The sequence below is a fragment of the Nipponia nippon genome, unplaced genomic scaffold (assembly GCF_047370975.1).
Source record: "Nipponia nippon isolate SJK-2023a ecotype South Korea unplaced genomic scaffold, ASM4737097v1 scaffold_4, whole genome shotgun sequence".
NCBI classification, from domain to species: Eukaryota; Metazoa; Chordata; class Aves; order Pelecaniformes; family Threskiornithidae; genus Nipponia; species Nipponia nippon.
In genome coordinates, this window is record NW_028262358.1 from 4,792,048 (window position 1) to 4,807,237 (window position 15,190).

The 15,190-nt window shown below is 43.0% G+C and overlaps 1 protein-coding gene across 2 annotated transcripts in view; it reads left to right on the plus strand.

Moving 5' to 3' along the window:
* Positions 1-15,190, plus strand: part of BMP2 (bone morphogenetic protein 2) — a 346,349-nt gene that overhangs the window by 41,148 nt on the left and 290,011 nt on the right. The window contains exons 1-2 of one of the 2 annotated variants that reach the window (XM_087775974.1): positions 854-992; positions 1,579-1,816. The gene's annotated coding sequence lies outside the window, so the exon portion shown is untranslated. Of the gene's footprint in view, positions 1-853; positions 993-1,578; positions 1,817-15,190 lie in introns of those variants that run through there. The other variant, XM_087775975.1, reaches the window with a different exon arrangement.

Below are 15,190 nucleotides of genomic sequence, written 5' to 3' on the forward strand. Positions count from 1 at the left end.
CCATATCTGAAATACTTCCATATCTCCCTTTCAGGAAGTGAGGACTGGTGCAAAGTTAAATATTAACTTTAGTGTAAATTTGAAACATCTATGAGTCTACTTTAAGACCCATTAGTGTTTGAAAAGGTAGCTAGGTAGATGTAAATTGCTCTATAGTGACCATGGCCAGAAGCTTTCCTCCTTCTGTCCCGAAAGCCTTCCTGTCTGACCTTGGATGCTGGGTGTGAAACCGATAAAAGTGACAGTGAAACGCCCACCGGAGCCATGCTCAGGCATGCTGTAGCAAGGAGGGCTTGTTGGGGGACTCCACCTCATTTATGTTTAACTGCAACACCGTAACTCCGAGGCCATCAAGCCATATTGGGCGTACAAGGGGTTGTTGCTTTTAGGCTGCAGTTGTTGAGAGCTATGAGATTAGTCGGAGAAAATAAGTTCAGTTCTGAGGGTGTAATGCCAAAGAATAGAAAGGCATGTTTGTGATGCAGGGATGTGTTACGATGTGCAGAGTAAAAGTGGGTTGAATTGACTGGAACTGGGCAAATGCTTCTCCAAGAGGTGGATTCCCATAGAAAGCCTTTCTTGCCTTAAACTTTTAGAATCATAGAATCGTTTAAGTTAGAAAAGAGCTTTAAGAGGCCACACTTGTCTCTTCAGATTGTGCTTGCACCAAGGTTGTGTAAGTATCAGGTATCCTTTGAGGCAGGAATTTGAGAGCTCATGCCTTTCGGGGCTCTCAGTCACCTGAGGGCACAGATAGGCCTTTAATTGCCCCAACCAGCCTCACCTGGGACCAATTCCAGGAGCTCTAGTTAAGCTTGGGCTTGGTCTTCAGTCTTTGCTTGAATGATGTTGTGGGTGCTCTGGTTGGTGAGAGCACTGAAGGGGTCACCCTCCAGTCCTGGCTCATCCCTCCATACGGAGCAGCTCTGCGTTTGCTGCTCCTTGGCAATTCCTTAACTCTTAGATCCTTTAGATCTTCATAGGACAGTTTGGTAAGCCACCTATTTGGTTTGTTTGTTTTTTTTAATGCAGGTATATATGCAGATGAGCAAATAACTTTTCATGGAAAAGGCCGTGGGGTAATATGAAATTCAGCTCTGAGTTACTTTCAATAGTTGGAAAAGCAATTAGAAAAACTTAAAAGGTTGTTCTTGGGCCAGAATATTCTGATGTGTGCTTCTCCTGGCTATGTGAGCTTGTTTTGCCTTACCTACGTGGCTAGTGTGCAAAGCTAAGAAGCTTTTTCCTGGTGCTCTATTCAGCCTAAGCAGAGAAATGATGCAGAGGTCCAGGGAAGCTTCTAAACAGCCGAGTCTGCTGCTGCTCAGCTCAGAAAGAAATCCTTGTGTTCTGTTGTTTAAACAAATAAAGCACCCCTCTGAGGGGAAAAACTGCAGGCCCTTGATTAAATTGGGCAAAAAAGATGCTTGGAAGATAACAGATACAAGCAAAGGGGGTTGCCAGGCCAGAAGTATTAATAAACATTGATTCTCATCTCCAGGTTGGTCCAAGTCTTGACCTCTTCTAAGTGCAAGCACTATTTTCTCTTTTCTTTTTTTTTTTTCTTCCCTCCCGCAGTTGCCTGTGAATAACTAACTTGAAGGAAGAGACTGTGGAGTTTGATGTCAGCCTTGTTCTGCTGTGCCAGGAGGGCTATGGCGCATGTTCCTTCTGAACTGCTCTGGGACTGCTGGAGGAAACTCTCTGTTACCTGTCCGTCAGATCCCTTTGAGAGGGAAATGTACTCACTGTATGCTGGAGGAGCTGGATGAAGAGGAAAAGATCTGGAAAAAAGCCAGAAGACAAAGAAGTCTGGGTAAGTTCTCTTTGAATCTAGCATAAACTGTTGCAAAGTGTAGGTGTTGGGAAATAGGTGGATTTTCAGTCAGCATTGACCATACGCACAGCGTTAAAGGCAGTGATGGTTTACCTCTGAAGAGTTGCAAAGTTAAGGTATGTTATGGAGGCAGCACACTCATTTTCAGCTATCTCGTGGGAGGCTGAGGAAATCGGATTTGGAGACCTGTAATTCTCTCATTCGTTGAGATGGTGAGTGGGGAAAACTCTAATTGAGCAACAACTTTTCTCTGCCAGAGTTCCCATGGAAAAGGACAGGAAACCTCCATTTTCACCTTCTTAATCGGTTTATATGCTAAAACCCTCATGTAGTCAAGAATGAGGCTTACTGGATATGGGTAACATGACTTGGAGGCTTACTGGATATGGGTAACATGACTTCATTCTTGGAGTGAGGCAGCTAAGACTCAACATGATCTGTTTAGATAGGGTCTACTAAATGCCTATAGCTAAGAGTCTCTTAGTAGACAAAGGTATGTTTTGAGAGCATGGGAATGTAATGTGGCAAAGACAGAATAATAAATACTCACTTTTTTGTAAAAGACGTATTTCTTCTTCTGGTACACTTTTTGTAGCTCCTCTGTACTTCTAGGCCAGTGTTTTAAATTATCACCAAGTGGACATGCAAGACTGGTGCTATTGTTTCTTGTGTTTCTGCTCCTATAAACAAATGAGGTGTGGAGAAAGTGTCTTCTCTTTTCTCGGTAGGCCTCTCTATACCTGTATTGATCTTGCCTAACTATGGGGAAAAAAAATTGCTCAGGATTAAACTTCAAGTACTGTTGGGGTCACTTCAGTTCACAGATGCATCTGTTTTCCAAATTCCCATTCCTATCCAACCTGCCTTACTTAGATTCTCTTTGCATCCTCCACGTAATAGCTGCAATACTTCCTCCTTCTCCACAGGCAGACTTTCCCACTTGGGGTGTGTCAGGCTGTGTCAAAAGCGGATCCAGAAGAGAACCGCAGGAGGGGTGGGAGACAGCGTCAACTTGTTGCAAGTGCTGTGTTTCCCCCGAGTCTCATTAGACGCTTAGTCACTTCAGCTATTTCAAGTAACTGCTCATGAGATTGCCCTGAGTTTGGAGGGCAGTAGGCGAGCTCCGAGTGTAGCCTTTGAGGTGAAAGCTGCATAAAGACATTTCTAAAATACTTAGAGATGTACATAAGTATCTGTCACCTTTGAATTTACTAAAGCCTTGAAGGTAAGAAGCTATCGTCGCTGTGCTGAGTATCTTGGCTTAGATGCCAAGCGAAGACACTGATAAAGCTGAGAAGAGAATGTCAGTGTCATGTCCCCATGTCCTGTAGTTGGTCATCAGAGACCTGTCCTTCACGTAACGGCATCAAAACCAAAGACTGGAGATGTAAAAGAGCCGTGCCTTCTCTCCCCATGGAGAACTTGTGTTATTTTGTGATGTGATTTCTGAAGTTGACCTTTGAGACGCATAACGCAGGCGGATGACTTTTGTTGTGCTAAATAAAAATATTTTTCACTTGCTCTAGGTGAAGAAATAGTGCGTGTATCTCTTGTATCCCCCCCGTTACTGACAAAAAAAAAATATATAATCAATGCAAACCCTGGAACGAGTACCAGGCAATCCTGACAAATCTGTTGGGAAAAGCTGATCTTTACCACAGTGGATCTGTAGGCCTCCGTGTTTGAATTCTGCTCTGTAATAAATGGCCAAGATGAGAGGTGGTAATACTTTATCTTTTGGTATCCCTTGGCCAGTTGATGAAGCCAGTAGCCATGGTCTAAATATGTGAAACTTTGGAAAAATTCAGCTCCCAATCTGAGTCCGTACTTGGATTAAGAGGAACAATAAATACATCCCCCAATCTTACTCTTGGTTTAGGAGAGTTCAAGCTTCTATTGCAGATCTGAACTGGGGCCTGAGGTTGATGCGACTGGGTTTCCCTTGGCACAGAGCAGACAGCAATGATCCACAATGAGTTAAGCTTGCAAAGAGTGTGTCTGCCCTCTGGGTACAGGTGCTTCCGAAGGATTTTGAAAGTTGTCCCTCTGTCTCTGGCTGTCTCATGCTTGAAAAGCAACTCATGGTGAAACACTGACGTGTCTAGCGCAAGGTCTGAGTCATTTAGCAGTGGTACCAGAAACCCCTTCGATATGAGGAACAGAGAAGGGTGAGTAGAAGGGGTCTTGCTACACAGAACAGACCAAGGATGATAATGCCTGAAATGGACCATAACAATGCGTTTATTCCCCAGACAGCTGATTTAATGACTCAGACCTCTGTCATACAGCTTTCGGCTGAAGCAGTGAAGCTTTGCAAAGCTTTAGTTGCAAGCAAAACTGCTTTTTCATGACCGAGGATGAAGTCATCTTACCATTCAGCCTTTTGCCTTCCTTCAGTCCAGCGATTGCAACACAGAGCAAAAAATGGTGGTTTGGACTGTCCTTCAGGCTTTTTCAAAAAAATAATTAGTGGCTTTGGTCAAATGTGGTAGATGGTGTAAGACTTTCAGAAATTCTTGGTGTTAACTTTTCTGTGCTCCTGTCAAGTTAGGGCTACAAGGAGGTGATACCAAGTGGATGTTGGCCAATTTTGAAAATTCTGCCCTTAAATACATATCTGCATGGTTAATGAAAAGAAATACCTTTTCCTTCTCCACCCTTAGAGTCTGAACACCTGCTGTGGGGTTGTAAAAGTTATGAGTTAAGCCTGACTGTGTACCTAAAAGTTACAGGCTACAAGATACAGCATTATATAAAAAGTTGGCCAGTGGATTTAGTCTGCACTTGTATTGTGTTGCGTTTCTTGTAGATCCCAAGTCAAATTTTAACATGTTCGTGACAGCCTTGTTGCAGATGCAAGAAAAGAAGTAGCAGTTCTCATTCTGCAAGTAGGAAATACGAGGACTGGTGTGGCTACAGGTCTGTGCAAAGTTACATGCCTTTCAGAGGATGGAACTAAGGCTAAAATCCTGATGTCGAGTCTGGAGCTTTAGCTGCAAGGCCATACGCATCATAGTTCTTGTATGTGAAACTAATACTTGAACATCTTTTGTTTGTAACAGCCTTTCGGTAACAGGATGAGTTATTCCCAGTAAAAAGTGGCTGTATCCTACAGAACTGCGCGTGGGTTTGGTTTACGCGTGCTGATCTGGAGTCTGCTGCTTGCCAAACGAATAACTGAGCCTCTGTTTTCCGTCCTGTGAATTTTGATATAGTGTTCCTTTATGTTTAAAAAATTTTATCCTGAGATCTTGGGGTGAGCAAAACTAGACAGTGTTGTCCTGTGGTGTGCTGGACTGTGTCTGTTATTAAGGTACTGGATCGTGTCTGATGGGGATGTCTTGCAGTTGTACTCTTAGCTGTAGGAACAGGTGAAGAAAAAGTCCCAAAGGCAAACATAGGATTTGGTACTATTCCTTCCAAAACTGGAATGCGAAAGAATGGGTTCAAAATAATTGTTTGATTACATGCTCTTATTATAACTGTTTTCCTTAGGATACTATTTCTCAGTTGGAGTGACATTCTGAGATGTTATCTGAAGCTGGATCGGGGCTATTTGGATGGAAGCTTTTAAGATAAATAGACTCACCTTTGTTTGACCTCTTCAGTTTAAAATTGTTCATATTAATACTACCCTAAGTCATTCTTCATCCTTTTTAGACACTTCAAATATTACAGCTATACTTACAAGACCTAAATGAAACTGAATGTTATGTGTCTGTGCAGGTTGACTAAAGCGTCTTTTGCCCCAAGGAGACTGGAGCTGCAACAGGGGGACCTCTCGGGCTAAAAGGGTCCTTACTCTGTTCGTGCAAAAAGAAGAACGAATGGAGGTTGCAAACTGGTTCAGTTGTAAATCGGGTGTTTCTGAGCCACAAGTGGTAGAGGCAGAGTTGTACAGGTGTTCCCCCGCTCCAGTCTGGGAGGTCTTGCAGAGCCCCCAGCTCTGGGTCAGGCTGGTAGGTACCAGGTGCCTCTGCTTCAGGGCAGGGTTTGGGCATACAGCCCTGAGGTTCAGAGAGGACTTGTGGTGGTGGGATCTGTGCTGGCTTCCAAGGAGCTCCTGCCCTGCGAGCTGCTTCTGCCTGTTTCCTGGCCTTTGGGCCACAGGCCTGGAGAGAGCAGACTTGCAACAACTCTGCCTCTGAGGAGGCCACAAAAGTGTACTTTGTTGGCTGCATTAGGCTCGTGGGCCTACATTAGAAGATCTCAAGTGAAGAGATCTTCCCTGGTCCATACAACTTGGTGGGGAATAGAAGGCTGCATCTGTCTATGAAGCAATGCATAGTGCTTCTGCAAAGGTGGGTTGTGCAACTCTCCTGAATGAATAATTTCTGATGAAATCAATGCAAATGCTGTGTTGCTAAATTTGGTTCTCCCATCCAAACATGCAACTGTGTCTATCCTCCCCCCTTTTAAAAATAGAAGCTTTAAATAAGACTTTCCTGTCTCTATTCCGGCACCTAGATCAGTGGCAGCATTTTCCAAAGGGCTGAGCAGCACCTGGAGTTCCCCATGAGGGTTGTGACTGACGGGTGAAAGCTGTAGCATAGTTAACGCTCTGAAAAATCATGTTGCAGAATCCTGTGCCTAAGGGTAGGTTTTTTTCTTCCCCCCGCCCAGCCTCTGGCTGGATTACCAACTCTTATGATTTTATTGTTACCCTCATGTTATTTCATGTTTCTCAGAGCTTCACCTCTGAGAGCAAGGCTAGACTTTGAGAACAGTGAAGAAAATTTGAAAATATGATTCAAGAGTGTTCCAAACGCAACAGCAAACATTGTATTGCTTACTTAAAAACTAATTTAAGAAGAAAAAAAACCTCATCAGGGCACAGCTCTTTAAAAACTGGCAAAATTTTCAAGCCTTGAAGTACTGCTTTAAATATTCCTTTAAAAAGGAGTCATCTTTGAAGATGACTAAAACAGCATAATAGTGTCATAATAGTGGCGTTACTTGCATCTCTCGTTTTCTGGCCCTGACCCAACGTTGGGCTTCTTGCCTGTGCTTGCGCTTGCGGTTGGACCAGTTATTATTCCCTGTGACAGAAGAAAACTCTGATTTCTTTGTAAGATCAAGTGAGTGTTGGATACTTGAATCTCTACAAACGGAGAGCTGTAATACCATGCTTAACTGCAGTCTTCAAACTTGGCCCTTGTTTAGTTTTGCTTTGCAGTTAGAGCTGAGCACTGATAAGAGAGAAACTCCCTAATGGCAAACTACTCTCCTGCACTGACACATATGTACACAAGTCTCGTTTGATCGTTCATGCCAGCCTGAGTTCAGCTTTTTTTTCCTCTCTACCTGTGACTGAATCACATCCTGCCTCTCACTCATGCAGCCCCTTCTGAGTACCTGAAGAAATATAAATATTGCGCAGTGTGGTAGACAGAAACAGCAAGGGAGGTCCAAATGTCCCAGCTCAGTGACTGGAAATAATTGGCCTCATAGGCCTTCTCAGAAGCCCAGTTAATCCAGGCATGAAATGGCACTGACTTTTGTTGTACTACTGGTAGGATACAGACCAACTGTGGGTTGGTTGGAGTGATACATTCATATCCCGAGGTTTTTACTTACCTCTTCATTGATGACAGGCAGCTGTAATATCCATTGCTGTAACATCTCCAAAGCGACAATAATAAATAACAACAATAAGGAACAGCAATGGAGAGAAAAAAAAGCTGTGAAGGAAGCCTGAAAAGCTCTTCTGTCGCATGAGAAACCTTTGAAGCTGACAAAAATACTGCCTGCCTCTCTGGGCTGTGACCAGTAGATGCCACTGCAGCCTTATTAATAGGGGCCACGGCAACATGGCTGTAACTGAATATAACTGCAGCATGGGAAGGGGCCATCTGGTGGCCTTCTCAGTCATGGTGGCTGGTGACAGCGTATGCCACGCTCCCTGATGCTAGGGGCGTACAGGATAGACGTGGGGCGTAACCACTTTTTGTATGCATCTGCATGATTAATTCTTAGGGCAGCCAGCACGCTGCCTGTTTCGGACTCTGGAAAGCTTGCTTTTCCTGTCTGAGTCTCCTGCTTGCCCTTGCCTTATGATAGAAGCGAGATCCACGATGGTATCTCTGTCCCCGCGTCAAAGCGTTCAATTTGTATTTCTTTCCAGGTTGGTAGAGCTTTGGGCCCAGCACGCCCTGAAGGTTTCTGCCATGATAGGTGTGCTTGGCATCAGGTTCAGGATTTGATAAACACTGACTATTGCCTGTTCATGAAATAGTGTGAGCCACCTGTATTTGGCTTTTTTTTTTTTTACATATAAAGATGATATTTGGGAGGAAAGATCTTCCCTTGAAATGTTATTTAATAAAAAAAATAGGTTATGATAATAGTTTTATATACTTTTTTTCTAAAGAAAAGCACATAGTGGAAGCCACACAGCTTCTACTGTAGTACTAATTTTTATGTGTACATAAATAAGTATATATTTCTAACGTACCTGACTATAAAGTCTGTCTGGAGCATTATCTGTTTATAAAGTACCTCTTAAGCCAAAGTGTGGAACTCGCTGCTCATACAGAACATATCCCCATAAGAGGCCTTAAACTGCTAGAAGACTCTGCGGTGAGGGTATCTGGGATTAGAACCAGCGCAGCTGTACTGTACAGATGGCAGGAGAACTTGAGGATGTGCTGGTGTCGTGTCCACATCATTCATGCTTTCGTGTGGAACTTATTAAGGGCAAAAGGAGCTGGCTCTTGTACCAATCTCTGTTTGGGGTATTACAAGCTTGCAGATGCTATTCCAGCCAAGTTGCTTCAGATGGAAAACACCTCCTTCCTGTTGCATCGTATCATCTCTACCAAGCAGGTGTGGGCAGGGGTTTTGTGGCTGCTCTTGGAGGAGCTCTGTTCTGAGCACCTGTAACATGTTTGGGTAGGCCTCAAGGAGCACACCATCAGGGGATTCTCTTTTCCTAGCCTGAGCTCCTCTTAACATGAGCTCTTTTTCCTAAGGGTAAGATTATGTATTCTGGATCAGTTCTGCAAAGCACTTCAACAGATGCTCAACTTAAGGATATGAATAGTCCTGTTGAAGGTGTTCCTTTGTGCTTTGGCCTGGTATGAACTCGTTGCTGGACCTTAGATCAAACAGTGAGTGACTCTTACTGTGGCTGACACTGGAAAGGTGGGCTATTGTTTTGGCTAAAGAAAGCTGCCGTTCAAGCAGTGCAGATCCCTCGTGGTTTGATACAGATACACTCATCCTAACCAATATACTCCCTTTTGAGGCAAGCCCCCATTATCAAGCCTTGAAGGTCTCAAGGCATGAGCTGCACCTTCCCAAAAATTAAATCCCACCCCAATTTTTTGGCTTTATCAAACTAGCTCTGCCCAGTTTCAGTATTTTATTTGTCACTTTTTTATTTGTCATTTTGAACCCTTGTGGTGCACGCGAGTCATATTGTCACTCTTTACTGTGCAGCTGAAAAGGAGATATACCTTGATGAAGCGAAAGGTGAGATTCCTGAGTAATTGCATGAATAGAAGAAAGACATGATCTTAGAAATACAAAATATCTGAAGAATGGGATCAGAAGTTGTGGTAGTCTTTCAAGGATTTGATTAAACTGAATTGGAGTTAGGATCTTTTTTCCTCTAAAAGAAAGCACATGAATGCATTTAACAAAGGAAGAGTGAAAGCAGTTTGAATGGAGCTGCTTTTTTTCATAGGTGGATCTTGAAAAATCCTTTGTTTCTGTATGTGGGTTCTTCTAAACTGATTACACTAATGTGGTTGTTTCTGTAATGTAATTATCTCCGCACTCAACGAGAACGAGTTAATTAAAAGTCTCTTCTTTTGTTAGCTGAAACGTATCGGTTTTTCCTACATGGAACTTCATGGCTTTTGTGTGCTCCTCTTGTCGTAGGCTGTTTTTGTTCAGCACAGCTGTGCTTTCTGTTGCATCACAACTTAATATAGCTGGCTTTATAGCTCGTCCTTTTTATAGGCTGGACGAAATTACCTCCAGGGATTTGCAAATGTAGGTCAGTAGTGTAAAAACACAAATCTCGCTCCTATATTAAAGTTTGCTCCTAAGTGGCCAATCAGTTTTGCTTCCAGTCCCTTTGGCAGGTTGTATTGCAGCTGCTTTGATGTTAAAGGCTAAACGTGCAGGTAGGGAAATTGCTGGGCTTTCAAGCACGGTCCCGGTAGCCTGGGTTTGGAAATCGTATTTTGTTTATAACCAGAAAGGTTTTTATGTCAGAAAGCTTTTGGGAGATGAGCTTAACCTTGGGCTACGGTAATGTCAGGACTGAACAGGGCTGGGCATAGTTTGTATTTAGATTGGCGACAGCCAATCCTTTGGAGCTGCGTGACTCAGTAGCTGACACACTTCCTTCTGGGTATGAATGCCACAGCACGTTGGTAGGAGGAACTGTGCTGCTCCGTGAGTCATGAAATCCAAAGCACTGGATTTTTCCTGGTCATTAAAGATCACTTGGCTCCCTTAGTAAGAGCATGGCTTTGCCTGGCTGTTCTGACTAACCACCGACTCCTGTACGCTCCCTCCCCTTGCACTCTCCGCCCTGGCAGTCCAGTTTCATCATTTGCTCGTTGCATTCCTGCTGAAGTGCTGCAGATTCACGATGTTGGTATAGAATAGCTGGTCCTTTTCAGTACTGGGGAGATACATGTATTTTTACAGCTCTGAAACTAGAAGGCTAAATAATCAGATAATGTAAACTGGATAATTTCCTTTGATCATCAGCGTACACAGGCCAGGGATCTTGTGCCTTCTGTGAGTTTCTTTTCCTAAGAAAAGTCCTTGGAATGAAACCCACCAACCTGAAACTCAAGCATTTCTTGTCCGTTACAGGAGCAAGGAGGAGTTTCCCTTTCCCCACCAGCAGGGCGCGGAGGGGCTTTGAGCTTTGCAGATTCCCAAGGACCTGCTCAATCTTGTGATAGCGGTAGATACGTTGGTGTCTCCTTGTGTATCTCTTTCACAGAGCGGCCTCCTCTTTGTGTCCCAGTGAACTGCAGGTGGCATCCCGCCGTGGGAAGGGTGAAACGTTTGCATTACAGCTGGCAGGCTAGCCACGTGCCAAGGCTGCCGTGAGTTGAGGATGTTTTAGCAGCTTTCTGCTAGAACGCTATTTATGCGCAACTTCTTTAAGCTCGACTAGAGATGTTGGCGGTCGGTTTATGCTGTGGAGCTGCTAGCTCGCCCTTCTGACCTATACAGACCAATGGGACTTCCCTAATTTTAGAAATTGCAGGTTCTGAACTGATGAGGATGGAAGAGGAAAACACAGAAATGAAAAATGGGCAGTCAAGCTCCCAGGACTCTGGACAGCTTTCTAGATCTGCATCTGCTATAATTTACCATCTCTGAGGATTCATGGTGGCTTTTGGAGATGTCCTTTCCAGCAAGATGCATGTGTTAATCATAAAGCTTTTAAACAAAATTTCTTACTCATTGCATATTGTAACCTGCCAGCTCTGACCTGTGTTGGATCTGGAATTGTTTTAGGAATATCCAAGTATGAAGGAAATGTCTGTCCATTAGGCAGAAGTAGAGGCTCCGTTTCTAGATAAGATACTTGTAAAGACTATGGAATATTTATTTTGATAATGTGTTTTTTACTTTTCCGAGAGCCCTAGTTCTGTGCTTATTGAGTTGATGGCCCATTTTGTCTGGTGTATCAGGTAGGGTTCTTGGTCAAGTGTCCAGCCCAGAGATAAATGGGAACTTTTCTTTTAAATCTATTTTTCCAACTTTAGTTTCAAAACCAAAAACTTGTCTGCAAAGGAAGTACCTACATGGAAAAAGTAAACCGTAGAGCTTTAGCTATCTTAATCCTTCCCTAGAATTTCTCTGGAAATCAAGGTGACTGTCATTCCAGGGTTTGAAGCCTTTGCATGTTGTAATCATTCTTAACATGTTTTGAGATGTTATTCGGTAACCATCCAGTATGTACATGTTTAATCAGAGTTTTTAAAGTCTCAGTTACATTTCTAGGATGAGAGGTTAGCAGTTAAGAAGTCTTTGACAGCAACAGGAGTCTCGTCTTAACCCCCTTACTAATTCAATACCTGAAAAACTCCTCAAAGGTCTCGGACTCAATATTGCTTTTAAGTGGATACTTGCAATAATATTTGTAGCTCACACACCGATACCATGCTGTGCTTGTTCTGACCTCCCTTTGAGGACCTGATCCAAAACCAATTTTGAAATAAGCAGAAAGTCTTCCATTGATGTCGTGCTTTAGAACAGATCCTAGAAGAAACTGCAGAGGAAGCGATAACATAGTGGTGGGTCATGTGTCTTGTGTCTGCAGTACTGGGGAGCTGATGTCATGTTTATTAGAAGCCAAGATCAGAGTTCACAGGCTCAGGAAATGTCTGCAGAGTTTAGGAATGGTTTGTAACTTCTATCCCAATGACAGGTTTATTTGGCACTTTTTGATAAGTGGCCTGTTTGAAATTTCCTCTCCAAGTAAGCAATTTGTAATTCCCACTTGAAAGGGCTACTGTGGGGGATGGTGATGGGGCCATATTTGAAAACCATTTATGGTTACTAACATCCTGGCATCTGTCATCCAGGAGTCCTGTGCCTTTATTGTTTTGATCTGTCCAAAATGACTTCTTTATATGGAAACTGGAAAACTCTCTTTGTGTCCTGAGTGCAGATAAAAATATTTATGGTCCTTTAAAACATATAAATAGAACTGGTGACTAAGCTAAAGGATCATTAGAAATGGTTCCGCTTTTTTTCCGCAATTAAATTTGCTCCCTTTATTGTGATCACCTTGTCTCATACAACCTTACAGTGCGGTTTTTCGCTGATCCTCGCCAAAATACCGTCGTTGTGACACTTAAAATCTGCCAATTCTGAGCTGTTGCACTGATTCACCGTCCTCTTATGCTGAGCCCGGCTTCTGCTTTCTTAAGCAGCGATGTAGTCATTTTGTGGGTGTTGGAGGTTTCTTCCACTGACTTCTTCTATTGGCTGCTGAAGAAAGAAAAACTCTGGTTGTAGTGGTGGTGTAGCTGCAGTACTCTAAGGATATCAAGAAAACAAAGTTTATTGGGAGAGGTAATGGCTTTTCTTCGACCAGCTTGTGTAGCTGGAAAGAGCAAATAGTCAGAACCACAAGGGATCTGACAAAGTGAATCTGAGCCGAAAAGTTTGTTCGGTCTTTCTAAATATGTTGGATAATTCTTGTTTACCTTCCTGAATTTTCACAGACTTGTCAAGCTCTGTGGATGGCGAAAGGATGTCATTATGTGCTTTTAGGATTATGGTTAGATCCTAGAACTGTAACAATGCTTGGTTTTGATGATAGTTGGGATTCATGAGCTTTTTTTCCATGTATGATTGTGTGACTGCCCCTTTGAGGCATAGGAGTATGAGGAACACTGGACAGCTGCCTGCCAAGAATGAAAATGGAGAGTTTCCCTTTGACTGCTTTTTTTTTTTTTCTCCTCTGTTTCCAGAAGCAATCTGGTGTGGTAGACCTAAACTTGGGTTTCAGCTACACTAGTCTTTATTTTGAGAATTGGAGCAGGTATTTAGGGAAGTGTCACCAAAACATAGGCTCTTCAGAATCAGCACTTAGGGACGTGGAGGAACGCAACAAAGCAGCTGTCAACTCCACTGTGTTTAAAGAGGATTAACAGGAGTTAGGTTGTTACCAGAGTTCCTGGGAGCACCTGGGTCAGGTAAGGGCCTGTATGCCTCTTTTGGAAGCTGAGCACTCTGAAAATCTGGTCTTTAGTATGTGTGTAACACTTGTAATTAAATCCCAGACTCCTGTGTCATTTGTGTGCTCTTGAAAGTACCTCGGGTCCTTTTTGTGGTAAGGTCTAGTTGGACAAATAATGTCTTCACTCTTCTGATGCTTTCAAAATCTAAATAGATGGAAGAGACCTGATTTGCCTGAAGACACAGGGAGGACAAGCCGTAAGGTTGAGTGGAGAATCTGGATTCCATTTCCATGTTGCTGCTCTGTTCACTGGGGCATGAAGTCACATAGGCTAATCTTGAATCATATTCCAATTTATTTCTTCTCATCAGAGGTTTATGCATTGAATATACCCCAACCTCTGTCCTCATCTGAGGTAAACCAGACAAGACTATCCAAATAGCACTTTATTGTAGTGTTGGTTTTGTTCTATTCTTGGCTTCTTGTTCAGGCCATTTAATGATGTATTCATGATGATGTCTCCAGAATCACAGGCGAGGTACCGCAATTCAGCGTTACAAGTTGAGTCTAGTTCCTGCCAGCAGAGGACATTGTTGTTCAATAAATTTCTCCAAGAGGCTGGCTTTTGGCATTTGCTGTGGATCTTTAGCCTGATGGCTTATAGAGTTTTGGACAATTTGTTCCACTTACAAAAGAGCCTATTTTTGTGGAAGAGTGAAAACTTGTAAGACTTTAGAAAACAAATTGCAGCTGAACTATCTCCCAGGTCCTGGAAGTAGAGTGCTTTTTGTCATGCCAGTTTTCAGCCAGTAAAGAAAGCACTGCTTATAGAAGTGCTGTTGATTGGCACCAGTACTGCAAAGACTGTGTCAGGTAAGCAATCAGCAGGAGGAATCGAAATCTAGGAAAATGTTATGCATGTATTTTTAGCGAAACTTTCACCTGCACACGAGGGATAAGCAGGCGTCATGGCAGAAGTTGAAATTAAGGAGGGATTTAAAGCTGATGGCGTTGAGAAAAGTGAACTTGTATGTGCCTTGTGCGAGGGTACCTCTCGATGGCAGCAGCGGGCTGATGCTGCCACAGAAAGTTCGGGGGGGGGGGGAAATTGTGTTTGTTCAGCCATTCCCTGATACCTGGGGTGGAGGTGGGAGCTGAGGAATAACTAAAAAAAATCAGCCTATTTATATAAAGGAATATTTATTGGGCTAACAAGAGAAATGGGAGTCCCCGCAGACACGGCGCAGCCTTGAGTCATGTACGCAACAGGGTAGGTGCTCGGAGGTGTTGATGAACCTGGAAAGCTGTCCTTGTTTATGTGTAATTAGCTGTACCCTGCACTGAGAGCGTACACAGGCAAGTGTCTTCTGTAGGAGGTGGGCCCCATAATTTAGAGGACTCTCGAAGGGCATAAATATCTTGTTTGCCAAAACGAAACAAGCCAACCCAAAAAATCCCACCCCCTTCCGAGGGTAAAAATAGAGATTTAGAAAGTTTTTTTGAGAATTGACCTCAATTTTGTTGAATTATTTCCTAAATAAAAGTAATGTGAAAGATAAATACTTGATGCTTTAAAAAAATCTTTCTATTGTTCGCTATAGTAGAACAATCCTTTAATTCACTATTAAGTTTTAAAGTTAAGATGGGAGAGAAGGTTTTAAGCTGACTTCAGTTGAAATGCTTTT